An 18,662-nucleotide genomic window follows, 5' to 3' on the forward strand; every position below is an offset into this window, starting at 1 on the left:
AGGTTGAAAATGTTCAAAATTGTGTACGTGCCAGTGGTTACGCACCATGGCTCCCAGTGAGAAGTGATGCATCGTGATTGTTAGGCCCATTTGCCATAAACTCTTGAGGGTGGAGGGTTCCTGCAAGTGCCAGCATCTACTCGTGCCAGGGTAGACATGCCTCCTTGACCTGCTGAATAATTCAGGGATTCTGCCTCTGGTTAGTGCTGATTTGGAACAATTGTGAAAAGGATTATAGAGTTAAGACCATTTTTAAATGGACAAATTTTTTTTAGCATTGTTTGTTTCTCCTACCTAGGAGGCTGATTTTCTTCAGTGATGTTTTACTGGGAAGCCTGACCAGTTTCATGTATTGTTTGTAATAGTGGGTATCACATAATATAGCAAGACTGTAATTTAAAAAAAAAAAAATTAATTAATTGATTTATTATTGGCTGCGTTGGGTCTTCATTGCTGCGCATGGGCTTTCTCTAGTTGCGGCGAGCGGAGGCTACTCTTCATTGCGGTGAGCAGGGGCTACTCTTCGTTGTGGGGCGCGTGCTTCTCATTGCGGTGGCTTCTCGTTGTGGAGCACAGGCTCTAGGCACGTGGGCTTCAGTAGTTGTGGCTCGCGGGCTCTAGAGCGCAGGCTCAATAGTTGTGGAGCACGGGCTTAGTTGCTCCGCGGCATGTGGGATCTTCCTGGACCAGGGCTCGAACCCATGTCCCTTGCATTGGCAGGTGGATTTTTAACCACTGTGCCACACCAGGGAAGCCCTGTTGAAATTTATAATTAACTTACTGGCACTCATTGATTTTATTAAATGGGAGACCTCAATGTATCAGTCTTGAAGTGACAAATGGAGTTTTATGATTAATATAACAAGACTGAGTATAAAATTACTTGCCTTAGTAAGCTATAAAGCATGTCTTCTGAGTATTAAAATCTCACTACTTTATCATTAAAGGTCTTGACCAAAGTGAGAATAGTGAAAATTGTGGAATTCAAAGAATAGGGTCAAATATTTGTTGTTGTTGCATTCTCTGGGTTGGATGGATTGGTTCAGGAAATATGATAGAACTGTAACTTGTCTAACAAAACATACTGTGATTGAAGCAAAGGGGGGAAATGAAACTGTGAACATAGTATGGACGAGGATAAAAGTTGCTTAAGGGAAAGATCTGAGTTTTGGAGAGGCAGCTACTTTTCGTTTTTTTCCAAGGAATGCTAGCAAATATGAATTGAGAAGAACTGTGGGTTCTCTTTGTTAATGTAAGACACAGATTTAGAATTTACAGATAAGTGAATGTTTAAGGCTTACAGCAAAAGTGTATCTATCAATTATTTATGTCTTCTTTGAAATTTATTGCAACTGAAAAAAGCAGGGATCTATGACATACATGATAAAGGAGAGAACATTGACTGTTTACAAATAAGACCAGCATGCAGTTTTCCTTGATGAAGATTTGAATGCATCACAATATAAAACTTATAGAATCATCTTATGAACATCAGTGGGAAATGAACTTCAGAGCTTATTGATTTTGTTTTTAATATTTTCACTTGAGGCAAGCCATAGCCTAAACCTAGGTATGACTCAAAAAACAGTTCTTTTCTTCTTTATTCTAAATATTTAAGTGTAAATTACAGTTTATTCCTCTAAAGTGTGGTTCTGAGACCTAGAAACTTCAGAGTCAAACCATTTAACTTTGTACCAGTTGTCCAGATACTAAATTTAGTTGGAATTCACATGAAAAATGAAGGAAGATAAGCTAACTCAGATGTGTTTATAGACCCTTGATTTAAGACAAACATAGAGCTTAAATTGAATCATGTGTATATATTTTGATATTTTTTGGTAATGTACCATATTCCTACACAAAGAATTTCATTGGTATAGATCAAGCAGAGAAATGAAAAACATTGAACAATGTTAGTATAGACTCTAGTGGTTATTTATGTATTTTATTTTATTTAATGGATTGGTATGAATGGTATAAAAAATTTATGAGATATTTATCTTCATTACGCTATAGTTAAGGCCAACTCTTTAAGTAACTTTGGCAGCAGAATTTCTGATTTTAAATTGTGGCTTCAGGTGAATGAAATACTATTATATTAAGTGATTTTAAAGTTTCTTGGCTGACATAACCTTACAAAATAGTCTGAGATGTTTATACTTGGGTTTGAAACCACCAGTGCTCTCCAAATGAAGGATAATTAATTTTCAGGATTGATGTAGGGTTTTGAAAACACAAGCGTCACATGAAAGGAGACCACCTGGTGACTGGCGTTCACTTGCAGCATGAGCGTTGGGCTTCTGAGTGGGTTTTGTTTCCAGTCCTACAGTCTCATTCAGTTGTCGTGTGATACATACTGATCTTCCTTAGCATTATAGCCCAGACCCGAGACAAAAAGTTAGGAAATAAAAGGCTAGGACCCCACTCGCTGAGGTTTGGAACCATCTTTCATATTCAGCACTTGACTTCCAGTGCTTCGAAACATTCAATATTTGTGGAATGAGTGAACACTCACTTTGTAGAAACAGGTTAATTTTCACTTACTACTAGCATCACTGTTGGAACTAGGGGTTCTAAATACACGAAAATGTGTTTCTTAGGGCCAGATCATTGTTCTGGTTCAGCGTTACACTTTACTTTCTTGCCTTGGTTTATGTGCGTAAAGAAGTGCTAAGTTGCTGTCTAACATCATTAGCTTCATTAATGATATTGTTATATTTAACTCTGTAAGAAATAAATAAATGTTTCATAATCTCAGGAGATTAATAAAATATTACTCTGGCTTTGTTGAACCACCTTGGAATTAAATTGTCATTATTGTTATACCCAGCAAGCTGACAGGGTAAGAAGAGCACACTTTCTAAATAAGGTTGTGATACTCTGGATGGAAATGTGTACATTTTCATTTTTCTGAGATTAATAATGCCTTCTAATATTTTACATTTTAGTGTCATGTTCGAGATTTCATTTCATGACCATTTGTTCATTCACATGTATTTTTATTTTTAGCTCTAAGCGAAAGACATGAGGCCTAAGACTGAAATGAGGTTGTTTTGAGGCCATCTGATTTCTGGCTAGAAGGTGTGCGATCGCCTCGTCCTGAAACCACTGCAGACAGAATGGTAATGGCAAAGCCTGAGACAAAGAGAGGCCTTCATGTTTTTCCATGTCTCCTCTCCTACCCCAATTCCTTTCTTTTTAAGCTTAAAATTTTAAGTTGTGAACAAAAGGTATTAAACAACATGCTGCCATTCTGACTAAACTGGTTCAAGTGTTTAATAACAAAAGGATTAATTACATATAACTACAATTAATTAAACCTTTTAGAGTTGTTTAAACATAACTTTAAAAAAAATGAGCTCTTGTGAGCTACTTAGGTAACAACAAAATATTTATTATACGAAAGCACCTGAGCCCATTAGGTATTTGCAGATTGAAATAATGTTTTTCCTTTGAAAACCAGTACAGCTTGCTCTTAACAGGGACTACGGGCTTAATAAGGTTTTCAGAGTAGGAAGTAAGGATTCTTGCCACAGCTTTGCTTTTCTGTCATAAAGAATTTTGATGTTTTATGTATGTGTGTGTTTTTTGCTTTTTACTTTTTAAAAAGTAAAGTGCCCATTAAGAATGTTAGTTGAATCAGTTAAACTCTACTCTAATTATTACATGTATCTTAGTTCAAAATATATTTTATAGTTGAAGATAACAGCACTCTATTATAGTAAAACATTTTTCAGGAAGTGTAGTGGCTCTCTTTATTAAGTTTATTCCAATGGACCATGTCCTGTTAAATGTGTTGATATAGCGGTGCTCATAAGGCAATCACTATCCCTCTACCCCCCAGAATAGAATTTCAGTAGATTCTTTGCTCAAGTTCGAATTTTATACTAAGCCACTTTTTCAGAAGAAGTGGCTCTTGATATTATTTCATTTCCTGTACTACATGTAACAGCATTAATAGCAAAAATAATATTATAAATGTACTTATCTTTAGTCTAAATTATGCATCATTTTGTTTAATTGATGAGGTGCTGAGAAAATGAAATTGTCATCCTATTCCAGAGAGTAATGCAGAGGGCAGATTCTAAGGAACTGACAACAATAAGAATTATTATTATTTTTTTAAGTCATGCTTATTTTCATGTTCTCTTCTAGAGGCTCAGTTGTAATATAGTTCTAAACATCACCTCATTTCCTTACAAACAGTGTTTTCTTAAAAACAGTATTACAAATAGTATTTTACTGACAGTATTTTCTCAGATGTTGCAAGTGACTTAAAATTTATAAAATATATTCTTCTTATTCATGTATGTGACTTTCTGTGATAATAGACTTATTCACATGTTATGTAAATCCAGGCACTGTTTTGGTTGACCGGAGTGCAATGACTATATATCTGTGACCTCAATTTATACTTAGATAATTCAGCCTAGCCTTGTTCTAAAGAAAAGCAATGTACAATAGGTTGTTTCCTTGTTTTATCTTATCTCTTAATTTGTTGTTTTACTCTTCTTTTGGAAATGTGAACTCTGAACTCCTGATTTTCTATGGAAAAATTAAATAGGCTGGTCTAAATAGCATGGTTTTTAAGCCTGTAGTTAGAAGAATTGTTCATATAGTTCATTTTTGTGTATTAATGTTTTAATGAGAATTACTGATTATTTTTATTTTTAGAAATTCTCATTTCTTGTATTTTCCCAAACAAAATTGTTTTTCTTTTTCAAATAAAGCCTATCTAGATTGACCCTTTTTGAGGTTACAAGAACTTTGAAGGTCATCTTTCTTATTTCATGTGCTAAAAGTTAATGTAATAGAAGCACAAAGACTTTAACCACTACTAACTGGCTAAAACATAGTTTCTAAAGGTATGAGTTACATAAGAATGAAATCAGTAATTTCATTTATGCATCTGAATGTCTGTTACCTTAATGGTAGCTTTTCAAAGAAAATAAAGACAAATCTAATACCACTTTAAAGCCTGAAGCTGTAAATATGAAGATATTTTGACCCAGTAAATATTTAAATAGGTAATGTGTATGAGTATAGTTTAATATTTATTTTGTTATAAGTAAACTGCCTTGTTATTAAGCAAAACTTTAATATTAGACTTACAAGCGTATAACTGTAAATGAGAAAAAAATTAACTTTAAAATGTTTTGAAAATTATAAAAGTAAATATTGACCTTTTCTAAGAAAGTCTTTTCCTTTTGACATTGTTTAATTTTTTTTCCTTTTTGTTTTTTAGGTTTGCAATTTTTTTTGGTGATGGCATGTTCAGAATCTTGGATCCCTAAGTTGAATATGTTGGAAATATTTAGGAACTCTGGAAATTGTTGTTTTTGTATATATAATGACTTTCTAGGTGAACCAATAGATTTAATAAAAAGTATATAAAAGAATAGGCATTATAATTTTGTATTTCTAAGTTAGCATGCATGTCTCAAATTCTCAGCTATCATTATTAGTGTCATACTCTGGAGACAGTTATCTTTTGAAGATTTGGGGGCTCTCATGGACCTCATATTTTCCCAGGCAGTTTATGTAATCCTCCCATGCCAATTTGGTCAGCTTCTTTGCCTGCCTACCTTGTAGTGTAGCTTACTTAGATCAGAGGTAATTCTTGATCAGGAGGAGAGAAGATACAATAATCATCAGGTGAGTGCTCGCTTCGGCAGCACATATACTAAGATTCGAACAATACAGAGAAGATTAGCATGGCCCCTGTGCAAGGATGACGTGCAAATTTGTGAAGCATTCCATATTTTTTTATTAATTAAAAAAAATCATCAGGTGACAGTCCTAAAGGTAGTAATTACAAAACTTCAACCTGGAAATGGCCTCAACATGGTCTATATCAGAATATGCAAATTCTATCCGATATATCCAAATACATTTGTGGCAAAATGCTGCCAATTTTCAAGTTAGATATTATTATGTGGGACGGAAGTGCCAATGAGGAGGGAAAGGAGCTGCTCAGTTTCACGTCCTCCTCTCTCCCTGTTGTTGAGTGAATAAATTTGGAAAGGAAAATGCCAAGAGGCAGACTGTGTGAATGAAAAGGAGAAGGAACAAAACCTGACTTTCCAAGAAGGACTGTTTCCCTTAAAAAATTGAAAGTTGCCTATATTCCATGTACACTGTTTTAAAACTATAGGCTACTTTCATGTAGACCCAGAATGTGAACTAGGTCATTCTTGACCCTAGAAATGGGTGGAGATGTATTTGATAGGAGAATCAGTGCTTGGGTGACTGGAGTTCCATTATTGGTGGTTATCTTCTCTGGCCTGTTCCTGCTGGGATTAGGAACTTGAGGAACATTCTGGGTGGGTAGTTATTTTGATGGTCAAATATGATTGCCTCCCTATCCTTTTGACCAAAACTGGAGAAAGATTGCCTTTTTTTTTTAAGACCTTATTCAGAGCAACTTGAAAAAGGATTAAAGGGAAAGGATAAGTAGAATTCAGGGAACTATAGAGATTGAGTGGTAGCTCAGTAGGATGTTAATTATTTGTTTATTGCAAGTTTTATTATTGGTAGATTATCCAGTAATACAGAAATTGGTGTAGAACAGAAGTTTTCATAACATTTCTATTAGAAGGCGTTTAGAAGCTAAATAAACTACACTGTAACCGCACCCTCCCCCCTCCTCCCTTGCTTTGCTTGGTTAAAGAGGAATTGGCTGATATATATTTAATAAATGGCACAATGAAAACATCAGATAGATTTTTAAAAAATCAAGTTATATTTTAATCTAACTGTGTTGCCTATTTAGCTGCTTTCCCATTACAACTGGCTTTTAAAAAACTCTCTTTCTGTGATACTTTTGTCAGTAGAGGTGTTTCCTCTTAGCCAATTCTAGCCACAATATTGACCGGGCCTAGGCATTTGATATACCCTAAAGGAATTAGGCAGGAAAAAACTTGGTCCCTACTGGAATGAATATTTTAAAGACCTTCTTAGATTCTGTGAACACTGTGAGTACAAATGAAAGAGACCCAGGAGAGGGGAAAACTTAAGAGCCTAAGAATAAAAATGTTGGTGGGAATGCAGGCGGGGTGGTAAGCTCTTATATAACTAAGCTAAGGTGCACTAAGGGCAGGGAATTAGTTTCCTGGAGGTTATGAGGTAGCCTGTGAAATCCCTTGGACAGGAGGCATTCCGATGTTAATTTGGGTACTTCACACTGGCATGCCACAGTATTTTAAGGATAGTGGCAGGTGATCTTGGGAAATATCAGTGCATTTCCTAACAATGAGTTTGATTTTATTCTGGTATGTTATGAATGGGCATGTAGCTCAAAGATTAGCTTAATTCAAAATAAATATCCTAAATATTAGAGAAAATATTATAAAAATGGGTCTTTCGTCCCTGCTGTATAACTTTAGAAAATAATGCAGAATACTGAACATAGTAGAGAATTGATGGCATGAATATAATCAGTGTTTGATGGTTGCTTTCTAGAAACTTCTAAATAAAACCTAAATTTGTTTAAAGTTGTACTACAATAGCATTTCTAGTGTGTATGTCTCATGGGAAGGTCTGTACCTTCTTGGATCTCTGCCCTTCACGGCCTTGCACATCACCGTGAGGATTCAGAAATTGACTCAATTACCCAGGGGTGATTAGATCTTTGGGTACAATCAGTACATAGGGGCACACAGAGAAAGTGAGCCTCGAACGATGGCTATTTGTATTTTGGAAGTTTTAAACCCCATTTTGAAAACCGGCAGAAAGCTATGGATCGTTTCCCCAACAAAACTGCAATTTCTGAGCGTAGAGGGACAGCCCTTGGTTGTCATTCCGGAAGCCCTGATCTAAAAGACCATCTTCATTTTACTTCTGACCTTGCTCCAGCTTTGTTGTCACTCTCCGTCTGTAGTTCTCTGTCACCTTTGAATGGAGCGCCAGATCCTGAAGGATGCTTACTGCCTTACACACTGAACTGAAGCCACAGTCCAGAGCTTTGTGATGTCACAGAGCAAAAACTCTGCAAAGGGCTGCCCCAAAGGTGCAAATGGTAAGAATAGGGCCTGAGGCATGGGACAGCCCTCCTAGGTAGTACCTACCTCCTGCTGGTTTAGGGGCATTTATTTCATAGTCAGTTGAATATTAATGTTTTGTTTTTAAAAATGAGCGTATTTCTCCTAAAATTTTTAATCATTATAAAGGTGTTCTACCTAAATGTAACTTTTTTTCTCATGTTTTAGGATATCACATTCATGGTGTGAAATGTGTACTTCAAATTAACATAATGACTGGAAATTTGGGATTCTGTTATTTTGTGACTCTGAAATTTGTAGCACATTTTCAGGAAAATTGTTGAGATTCCTAGCTATTTTGTTCTTTATTCCTTTCAAGTTTCCTGCGTGTATGATTATTTCTGAATTTTATTAATCTATTTATAACTTTAGAGAAAACTGCCTTCAGTTCATATTTTGACACAGAAGGGATGCTTTGATTTATCTTATTAGAAACGTGTTTTGACAAAAAATTCCATTTGAGTGGCTCTAATCTGCATTTTGGAATCTCAGATCAACTGCTTGTTACGGCATTCATTGGGACTTTTCTGCAAAATACAGCTTCACTGAGAAGGTCATCCTTGAAAAATCAAGAAATCTGAAGGAAGTAATTTTGGGACCGAGTAGAAAGATGGAAGATCATCATCAGATTACAGCACAGCACACTCTGGAAACATCTTAGACTTCACTACTTTTGTACGTGAAACGTAATTTGAATGTCTTTTATGAATTGGACCTGTAGACAGATAACATATATCTTGAATGTAAGGAAAACACAACTCTAGCCTCTAAAACACTGCCGTCAGTACAGTCGACTCTTGATCGTTCACACTGGTGGAGGGAGCCTGGGTCCTTCAGCTTAACTAAAGTTAGACGTCATGTGTTCTGATTCAAAGGTGTTTCTGTGTTCCTTTTGGAATATAGTGTTTGGACTTTTACAACATGTGCCTCCCAACTTCACCTGCCCTGAGAGAGGAGACTGAGTTCATCTGTGCCCAGGTGCTTATTCTCTGTCCTTCTTTTTTTTTCTGTACTGTTGACCTAAATGTGGGGAAAACGTTGAGCATATAGGATTCCAAAATTGATCAGAATCTGTTAAATCTATCCCACTTCTCCTTCCCAGGTAACTTTATTCCATTTCCTTTTCAGCTCTTCTAAATGTTGCCCAATTTTAGCCCCTTTCAGCTCTTCTAAATGTTGCCCAATTTTAGCCCCTCAGGATAGAATCATAACAGCACACTGTCCAGGCTTCTTCCCTCTTGTCCTGTTTTGTTCTGCCTGTGATGGGAGGTTTCCGTTGCTTTCATCTGAAGGAGTCTGCTTGTGTCCTTGCATTTCCATCGCCCTCCCTGCCTGCAGGGAAACAGAATAGATCCAGACTCAGCAATCTTGGCTCTCTAAGGTTGGCCTCTAAAAGTTCATATAGTATTGTATTTAAAATAGAGCTCTTTAGCTGTGGTGTTGACAGGTGTCTCCATTGGCCGTCTGCTCTGTGCCGATGCTCAGCTGGGTGTGTCTGCCCACCCTTTCCCTCACCACCCAGGCCTCTTGAGGCCAGGAGTGAACCCTCACCCTGCTTCAGGCACAGGACGAGCCAGCACTGACTTCTCTGTGAGCTTGCCTAGGTCCTGGAGTCAGGAGTTAATGAGATAGTCGAAGAGATCCATATGTTTCCCCCCAGATGCTAGTAAAACAAATCATGTGCGGAGAAAATGATCACGTCAATAAGATTTTGAAAACGAGATTTGTCCAAAAATATGCCAGATTTGAGGTTACCTACATGAACCCACATTGACCATCCAGGTATGTCTTACTTTAAAAAATACACAAAGTAACATAACCCTTAGAAAATATTACCAAATTATCCTGACATTTTCAAAATGTGATAGTACTCTAAACACTTTTTTTTTTACAAGTAGCTTTCAGAAACACGTGCAAATGTGTTTTGTATAAAGGAGTATATACTGTATATAATATTCTGACTCTTGCTGTAATAAAATTAAACGGTCTCATTATTTAAAGCCTAAGAGTTTGAAATTATTTTTTTGAGTAAACTTTTACAGCATACAATACTATGTTTACTTCTCATGGAATGTACAAATATCCTTAGAAGCTGCTCTTGTGTGTTTGTTTTCCGCATATTTCACATAAAATAAAAATATTGTAAACAGGGTCCATGTCTCCAGTAAGAGTTTCCAAACTTTTGGCTGTAATTACCAAATGCTTGGGTTTGGGCTGGCTGGAAATGCGTATCAAGTATTTCTGTGTATGCAGCAAACTTTGTCCAAATAAAGTAGCTTTGTACTCTGAAGGAGCTTTTAGTAATGATACTTTTGTTAAATAAAATATGTGAGTTAAAGGAAAGGAAATGAACAAAAAGATCTGTAAATGTGATGGTCTAAATTAGTGGTTTGTGACCGTTTTCTATCCAAGTTAACAGCAGTAGTAAGTCAGTAGGAATGGGGTGGAGGTGGGATTTGTAGTTTGAAGGGAAAAGAAAGATCCCCATCTGGAATTAGCAGTGGTGTGGGTCAGTGTGTGTGAGCTGTGACCCGTGGACCCTGAATGCAAGGTCAAGCTTGGTACTAGAAGTCTATCCTCACGGTTCCTGAATGACCAGCAGAGGAAGGGTGTTGATCTGAGGCAAAATAGGAAAAAGAAAAGCAAAGACAGTGTAAGGACTTCAAAATACTTTTTCAGTTAAAAAGAAATGGCCTTTAAACTTTTATGTCCTTCTGTCTACTGTATGCCCTTATTTGGTAAAAATGAAAAGCTTGCCATCCCAAGTTAGTTCTCTAAAGATATTTAAAAATTTTTGTATTGGTCTGTGAAATCGGAAGGCTGGGAGCTGCTGCTTCTTGGAATGTTAATTCCAATATTCTGTGCAATATTAGTATATTAAGGTCCCAGTTGTTTATCCCACAACCCATAACTCATAGGACACTGATTAGGGTGCCAGAGAACAGTTTGGGAAGGTGTAGGTAATTACTTCAGCACTGCTGTGTCATGGGAGTCATTGTCATAACCTTATTATGGGTAGCAGTTAAAAGGATAGCTGGTATCCTGTTTCAACCAGTGGTTGTCTGGAAATCTCTCAGACAAATTGCCAATAGTTTTGTGTGAAAATGAACTGATAATGCAAAGATCTGCTACAATACAAACTTTGAGGAAATCATTTTTACTACTTTGCAGATGATTTTTCAACCTGTGAAATAGTCATCAACATGCAGGAAATTCTACACTTATACGACCAGGAACTATGCAGTGGTTATAACATTTTTATTTCTGCTTATCTCTGATATTAAAGTTCAAGATTGAATGGTCTTGTGTGACCAGACTACTTTTATTAATTAGCTTTAAGAGAACCGGAGAAAAGAATCCCGAAGAAGGAGAAACTAAGGATGACTCCGAGATGTGTGGGCCGTAGGGTGATCAACTTCATCTTCCCCCACCGGAAGGGCATTTTTCAGAAAAGTATAAGCTACACAATACCAATTTTTATGTCTCGTCTACTTATGTGCTAGCCACTCTGCTAAGTGACATATATATATAAAATATGTGTCAAGGAGTGAATTTCCAAGAAACATACTGAGATTTCTTCCTTTGGCAGCTTTAAGATGAAGGTCGGTCTCCTTCCTGAACAGGTGCTTGTAGGCAAGTTCAGAGGAAGTCAGTGATCTCTAGTCATGGTTTACAATACTCCAAAGTACCTCCCTTTATCTCCGGGGATGTTGCAAAATTCTCACTGAATTGCTCATTAGGGAAAGCTTGTCATATTCTACATTAAGTGTTTTCCGTAGAGACTTTTTCTCAGGAGACCCAACTTTGAGTTATTAAACCCAGGGCTATGATGAGTGAGGCAGACACCTGCTTTCTGTATTCACTGGAACTTGAAAGCAAGAATGAAATTACTAAATGAGATGAAATTGGTTTGAGAGAGATTTTGGACTTCATTTGCTATATGCTGTACGTCCATTCCCAAGGGTGGAAAACAAGAGTTTTAAATTTCTCAATACTGGAAGGCACTACTTTCCCATTAAAATTTTGGATTAAATATTTTGAGCATTCTTAATTTTGTAGCAGAGAAAGGATAATTGATTGAAACCATTTCACCTCAAATATGACCCAAAATTTTGGTAGATCTGCAGTTTTGTATTCTGAAGAGAAAGCACACGTTTCTTATTATGGGCCTTTGATAACACAGGTGTAAGTCCGGAATTTAGTTTTTTTCTCTCATCAATATCTCAGTCTTGCTCCAAACCAAGTAACAGTTTTAGTCAAATAATACCGCTGGAACTTTCCCTTAGGAATTAGGACTTTCTTTAGCTCTTGAGTTGCTCTCAGAGGCTTCTCCAGGCCCCATTTTGACCTTAGAAAACCACATCCCAGAATGAGTTATGCAATTTTCAAAGCCCCATTTGCAGAATCTGCTAGCAAATGTTAAAATATTCACATCATTTTAGGCTAGTTTTCCCACTTTAAAAAGGGAGGGATTATTCTTCCCAAGTACCAGGCCAAAGACAGGTGAATGAGTGGTTCGTGAATCTCGTTTGGGACCTCCCCTGGTTCTTGTTGGCCCTGATTCAGCAGGACTCCCCCTGGTGTCGGGGCTGAAGGCCATGGCTGGATTTTAGGAGGTCTGAGGCAGGTGTTGGAGCATGGCTTTTCACATCTACCAGCATAAACAGTTCCTGTTTGCTTGTTTTATAACATCCTTCCAGGAAGTCATTGTAGCAAATTGTTGTTTCTCCCTGCCTCTAGATTATTTAGATTAATGTGGTTAAATTGAGATTAAGAAGTAGAGTTAATTCAGTGGTTGCCATTTCCTCTAAAAAATTGCCATCAGCTGCTGATCTAGAATTCCATCTTCCATGTCCTAAATTCTGATCAAAAATTTATCAATTTGGTCTTGAGTACCGTGTAAAACCTTGTAATAGCCCTTTCTCTTATCTTTCCATTCTTGATCTCCTGCCCCGCAGATCTTTCTGGCTCACTCCAACTTTTGGTAGTGAAGTTGATGAGCACCTTAAGGATTTGAAATTTAGAGCAAGAATCAGAGGCAATAGAAGGGAAGTGGCACAGGGATGGGTAAAAGTTCATATTAAAGTGCAGCAAATACTGGACTAGGATACAGTTATCACTGGTTTATCAGTATGTTTTTATGGCCGAACAGATCAGAGCTGAGTACTGCACTTTAACTCTTGCCTCTTCCAGTTCTGTTTTTGTCCTCATCTTCCTCCTGCTGATGGAGAGTTGAATCCTCACAAATGAAATGTCTGAGCACTGGATTACCCTGGTGCCCAGCCGGGCATCAAGTGGGCAGAGTTTCTGCATCCTTAGACAGCCGAGTGAATGAAAGGGCCACGTTTCTCAACAATTGGAAGTTGTCGCTTGCCAGTCTTGTTTCCTGTTTCTCCCCACCTTTTTCAGTATGAGAGTCTCCAGCAAAATCATTTCCTCTAAAAGCTATTCCGTAGGGGATCTTGAGAAGCGCAGTACAGTTGGCACCTAAGTAAGTTATTCATTCCTCCAACATACTGAACGCTTACTGTGTTCTGGGCTCTTGGGAAACAGAACACACAAAGCGTGGAGTTTACATTCTGGCAGAAGTAAACAGACACAAGTAAATTATCACACTGTGGAATAAACAGAAAAGAGAGAATGTGCTCAGGACCCTGGTGAGGGATGGAGGGGTAGGTGTCAGTTTTCAAACAGGGAGATCAGAGGAGACCTACCTGGAAAGTGTGATTTGGGAAAGATGATGTTTGTAGTAATCGGAGCTGAGCAACAGGTTTATCTCAAGGAAGAGAGAAAATATTGAAACATTTCCAACAATTGTGTATGGCTTTTCTTGCCACTCCTTGATCTATGCTCGAGGCTTGCACTGCATCTAAGACCAGCTGTGCACATTCTTCCTTGTTTCTGCCACTGTCATTCCTTCTGCCCAGAATCTTCTTTCCCAGGATCCAGCCCAGATGGCATCTACATGACGTTATTTGTGGAGATAGGCAAGGTCGTAACAAGCTGGACTGCATGGCAGAATCTGACACTGAGAGTGCTGAGGGCCCACTAACAGAGGATGGGCTTTTAGAGGGGGCCCCAGGGGCCACATACTTCGCAAGGGGGTTAGAAGGACAGGCCAGGCTGAGCAAGGTCAAACTCAAGGGTGGTGAAAATGAGACAGATCATGGAGGACCCCAAATGCCATGGAGGGAGTAGGGGTTCGGTTCCACAGGCAGCAGGGGACCACTGCTGTCCTCTGGGGCTTCTCCCATGTGGGAGTTTCCACTGAGTATAGCAAAGATTCATTGGCTCTTGGGGGTTCGCAGTTTATAATCTCTGGCAAGTAAGGAATGGAGAAGAAGGTGGTTAGTAGTAATTTCCTCTCTTCCATCTCTCGGTACCTGTGTTTCCAAAAGCCTATAACTTTTTTTTCTCATAAAAAGCATATGATTTGTAAAAATTTCAACTGGCACAGAAAAATAAAAAGCAGAGTTCACCGTCTCACTGCTATTAATATCCTGATCACCGTCAGTTTAGACTTCTTTCTTCTCAGGAGTATACAGTATTTGCTAACAACATCCTTTGTAATGGGTGCTCCATGCAGATATAACCAACACTATTGCTGGAAGTTTAGTGGTTTACGATTCTCATTGTTCAGGTTCTTTCCAGTTTTCACCCTTATAAACTCAGTTTCAATAAATAACCTTCTGTATAGTATCTGCAGTGACCCAAACATCTCCTTGGTGTAAATGATGGACAATTTCAAAAATGGGGATGCTTATAACAGATACAAGATATTAGGATTTTGTGCTGTAAGACGTTACCTGGGGGCAGAGTGTGTGTGTGTGCGTGGGTGGGTGGGTGCGTGCGTGTCTGCGTAGGTGCGTGCGTGTCTGCGTAGGTGCGTGTGCGTGCGTGCGTTGCGTGTGCGTGTGCGTGCGTGTCTGCGTATTGCGTGCATATGCGTGTGCGTGCATGCGTGCGTGCCTTGCATATGCGTGCGCGCATGTGCGTGTGCCTGCCGTTTCCTGTGCACCTCAGCGACGGTTTACGTCTTCAGACCTGCGTGGCGACAGCAGCAGGTGGGTTGAAGGCGGTGACCTCCGCGCGTCTCGTATCACCTCGCGGTGGGAACACCTGTGGCTCACGTCGCGCGTCTGCAGCCGCTTCCAGAGCCCTGACTCGCAGGCCGCGGCCCGCAGAAGCCTTGGGTATGTAAGTGTTTAGCCCGTATCGTAGCCGGACTCGGGACTTTCTAGCTTCTTCCCATGAAGCTCCTTTGATTCCACGGTTTACCGTTCTCATTAGGCGGATCAAAGAGACAACACATTTCCCTAGGAAGTTGAACATCCTACCGCGAAACCCCGATCTGTTTCTCAGTGTAGAAGTCTTTAGGAGGGTTAAGTGTGTTACTTTAGTTCTTTCGGGGAAATGTCCCCTCTGGAGGTGGTCGAATTGGATTACTCAGTGGGTCTTCTATCTATGCCATCCTCCCCAGCCACTTCTCATCCTCAGGGTTTCTAGATGGTTCCTAGATTGAGCCATTGTGCACTAGACACAATGAGCAGAACTCAAGGAGTCCAGGACTCAGAGCCCTGTTACATGGAAGGTTTGGTTTAGGTTGAAGTCATAAGGTCTGTTCCCTCTTCTTAAAAATGGGTGCTACTGGGACTTCTCTGGTGGCGCAGTGGTTAAGAATCCGCCTGCCAATGCAGGGGACACGGGTTCGAGCCCTGGTCCGGGAAGATCCCACAGGCCGTGGAGCAACTAAGCCCGTGCGCCACAGCTACTGAGCCTGCGCTCTAGAGCCTGTGCTCTGCAACAAGAGAAAACACCGCAATGAGAAGCCCGTGCGCTGCAACAAATACCCAACGCAGCCAAAAATAAATAAATTTACCAAAAAAAATGGGTGCTACTTAAAAACCATAGCTATGTCACCTGTTCTGCTCATCGGCCAGCCCCGTTGGTGATTACCACTCCTTTCCATCTCAGGGCCTTTGCCCTCGCTGTTCCCTTTGCCTGGTAACGTGCCCGCAGGGGCTCACAGGGCTCCCCGCCTTGCTTCCGTTAGCTTTCTGTAAATTGTCTCCTCATCAGATGTGCAAAGCAGCGTCTCTCGTATTAGCTCCCTTATTTCCTCCTACTAGCTATCGCAACCTGGCATGAAAGACTTGTCTCCTCCACTAAGCCATAAGCTCAGAGAGGGCAAGGTCTTTGTTTTGTTCCTGGATGTTTCCTCAAAATTAGAACGACACCTGACATATGTTAGAAACTCAGCAAATACATAATATTTGAAGGAGTGAATGAATGAATCCCCCACTGCTCCCACTTTGGGAGTTGTGAAGAAACTTGGAGCTTTTAAAGGCTCTGGAAGAAACCAAAAGACATACAGAAAAGCCCCAACTGCCGTAGGGGAGCCTCGGGGCAGGGTCCCAAGGCGGGGCCGGCCTGGCCAGCAGGTCGTTCCTGCTTCCAGCCCCTTCTCTGCCTGAGTGTTGCCTTGCAGCTAACAGTCCCCCAGCTGGGTGGTGACTGTGCCTTTAGAAAACGTTTTAATGGATGATTGCATTCAATAGATACTTTCTGGGCAGCAGCTGTGGTGCCAGGTATCGTGCTGGAGGCCAGGGTTACAAAAGTCATCTGGACAGACTCACTGAGCCTGCAGTTTTTCAGGGTGTGAGTTTGGTTGGACAAGACTGCCCTTCTGCCATCCTCACACTAAGAGAAGAGCTCCGAGGGCGGGGAGCTTTGTTCAGCGGGAGGGGGGCTGTAATGTGGAGCCAGGTGTGCATGAGGAGGGAGTGGCTGCCCGTGTAGTGTGTGGTCCTTGCGCAGGAGAAGGGCACAGGTGGGAGGAAGACAACGTGCCCGGCCTCAGGGTTTGCTTCGACCCCCCACCCCCACCCCCGAAGCCGGGGGCCCAGGGGAGAGGGAGGAAGCTCGCAGTATGCCTGTTTTCTCCTGCGAAATTCTTACGCCCACTGCTTTCCAGCTTAGACTTCTACAGACGAAATTCACAAGCTAATAATGATTTTAAGTATTTCTATGGGTGAATGTTCTAGAAAGTTCCTAGGCCAGAAAGTCTATTTAAAAACGACTTTAGAAACGATGAATTTGTATTTCTCCTCCCACTTAAGACTCAAAAGGAACAAAGAAGACTGTTCCTCCAACAATACGAATAGACTGAAATTTAAGGGAACAGGATTTCTAAGTGATTTTGCTCACTTGTTCAAGCATAAATAAATAATCAATCCTTCAACTACTCTAAAGGAGGTATCTTGAACTTTTCTGTAAGGAATCTTTAACTGAAAAGGAACATAGTACAAACATGCATGACCATGTAATCCAAAGTGTAAGTGACTCAGATGAGCATGGAGACAGAATTTCTGTCCTCTAGTTAGGAAATTACTGAAATACTGTTCTCCAGTATTTAGACATTAGAACATTAGAACACGTAAAATTCTAAGGATGAGAAGTACACATGACATTAATAGCATCAGGAAAAACCATAGACAGGTAAAAATAGGACCTCATTTTCATCCTGTCCGCTGGGTCCTCTAGATCACATGTCAGCTTTCAGAAATAACACCCAGCTCAGTCCTTCTCAGTGTGTGTGTGTGTGTGTGCGCGCACGTGCACACAACTTGGGGACCTAGTTCAATTGCAGATTTGGATTCAGTGTTTCTGGAGTGGGACTTGGGATTCTGCTTTTCTAACAGGCTCGTTGGTGAAGCCAGTACAGTTGGTCCACAGATCACACAGAATAGCAAGACTCTTGCTTACCAAGAACTTTCACAAGCATTTGTCCATGGAAACTTTGTAACTACCCTGTGAGTTGAGCAGTGCTGGTGTGACCTCCTTTTACATATAATAAGACAGGTTCCAAGAGGTAGAGTGGCTAAAGTTGTGTTAGAACCCAGGTTTTCTAACTCCTCATGGAGTCTCTTAGGCTAGTTCTAATTTAGTTGTTGCATCCTGAATATAGAACAGGGCGGGGGTGTGGAACTAAAATACCATTTTTGGAAACCCAGTAGAGAAAATAACGCGGAATTTTATCACGACAGTGGTGTCTCCTGAGGTCTCCTGAGCGGCGCTGATGGACTAGGGGGGTATCAAGGTCATGTGTGAGTTCTTAGACTTGACATTTGTAGGCAACAAGGAGACACAGCAGATGGCGAGCGCCCTGATGGTGACAGACTTAACTGTCTTTGGAAAAATCGGATTTACCTTGACTAAAGGCTGCCTTCCACATTCCAGATGGAAGTAGAGCTCGAGGGCGCAGTGGCATTGATTCAAGGAGCACTGTAATTGTCACATGGGGCAAAGGATGTGCAAATCCTGTGCAAGTGGGCTCAGTCTCACTCAAGATTTGCTGACAGGAAACACAGTGTCTTTATCTCAGCTAGATTTTAATTGGTCTTAAGATAACTTTCAGTGAGGTCTTGATTATTCTTATTCTTCTTCATATGGATTATGCTGAGAAATCACTAAATATTGTCAAACAGAGAAAGATAACCTGCGTGGAAACCCATTGTGGCCTCTGTGAGCCTCGGGTCTTGGGCCCCAGCTGGCAAGAGGAGGCCGGCTGTCCCTGGGTCCATGAGATCGGAGGCCAGTGACTTTCATACGGCCTTTTACTTT

General features: G+C 40.1%; 1 protein-coding gene and 1 non-coding gene across 2 annotated transcripts in view; both read left to right on the forward strand.

Moving 5' to 3' along the window:
- Positions 1-18,662, forward strand: part of XKR6 (XK related 6) — a 275,314-nt gene that overhangs the window by 73,837 nt on the left and 182,815 nt on the right. The gene's annotated exons all lie outside the window — the stretch shown is intronic.
- On the forward strand, positions 5,660-5,766 carry LOC114239200 (U6 spliceosomal RNA). The gene has a single exon (XR_003624387.1). It is a non-coding gene; the product is annotated as a U6 spliceosomal RNA (small nuclear RNA).

Source organism: Balaenoptera acutorostrata, chromosome 6, assembly GCF_949987535.1.
Source record: "Balaenoptera acutorostrata chromosome 6, mBalAcu1.1, whole genome shotgun sequence".
NCBI classification, from domain to species: domain Eukaryota; kingdom Metazoa; phylum Chordata; class Mammalia; order Artiodactyla; family Balaenopteridae; genus Balaenoptera; species Balaenoptera acutorostrata.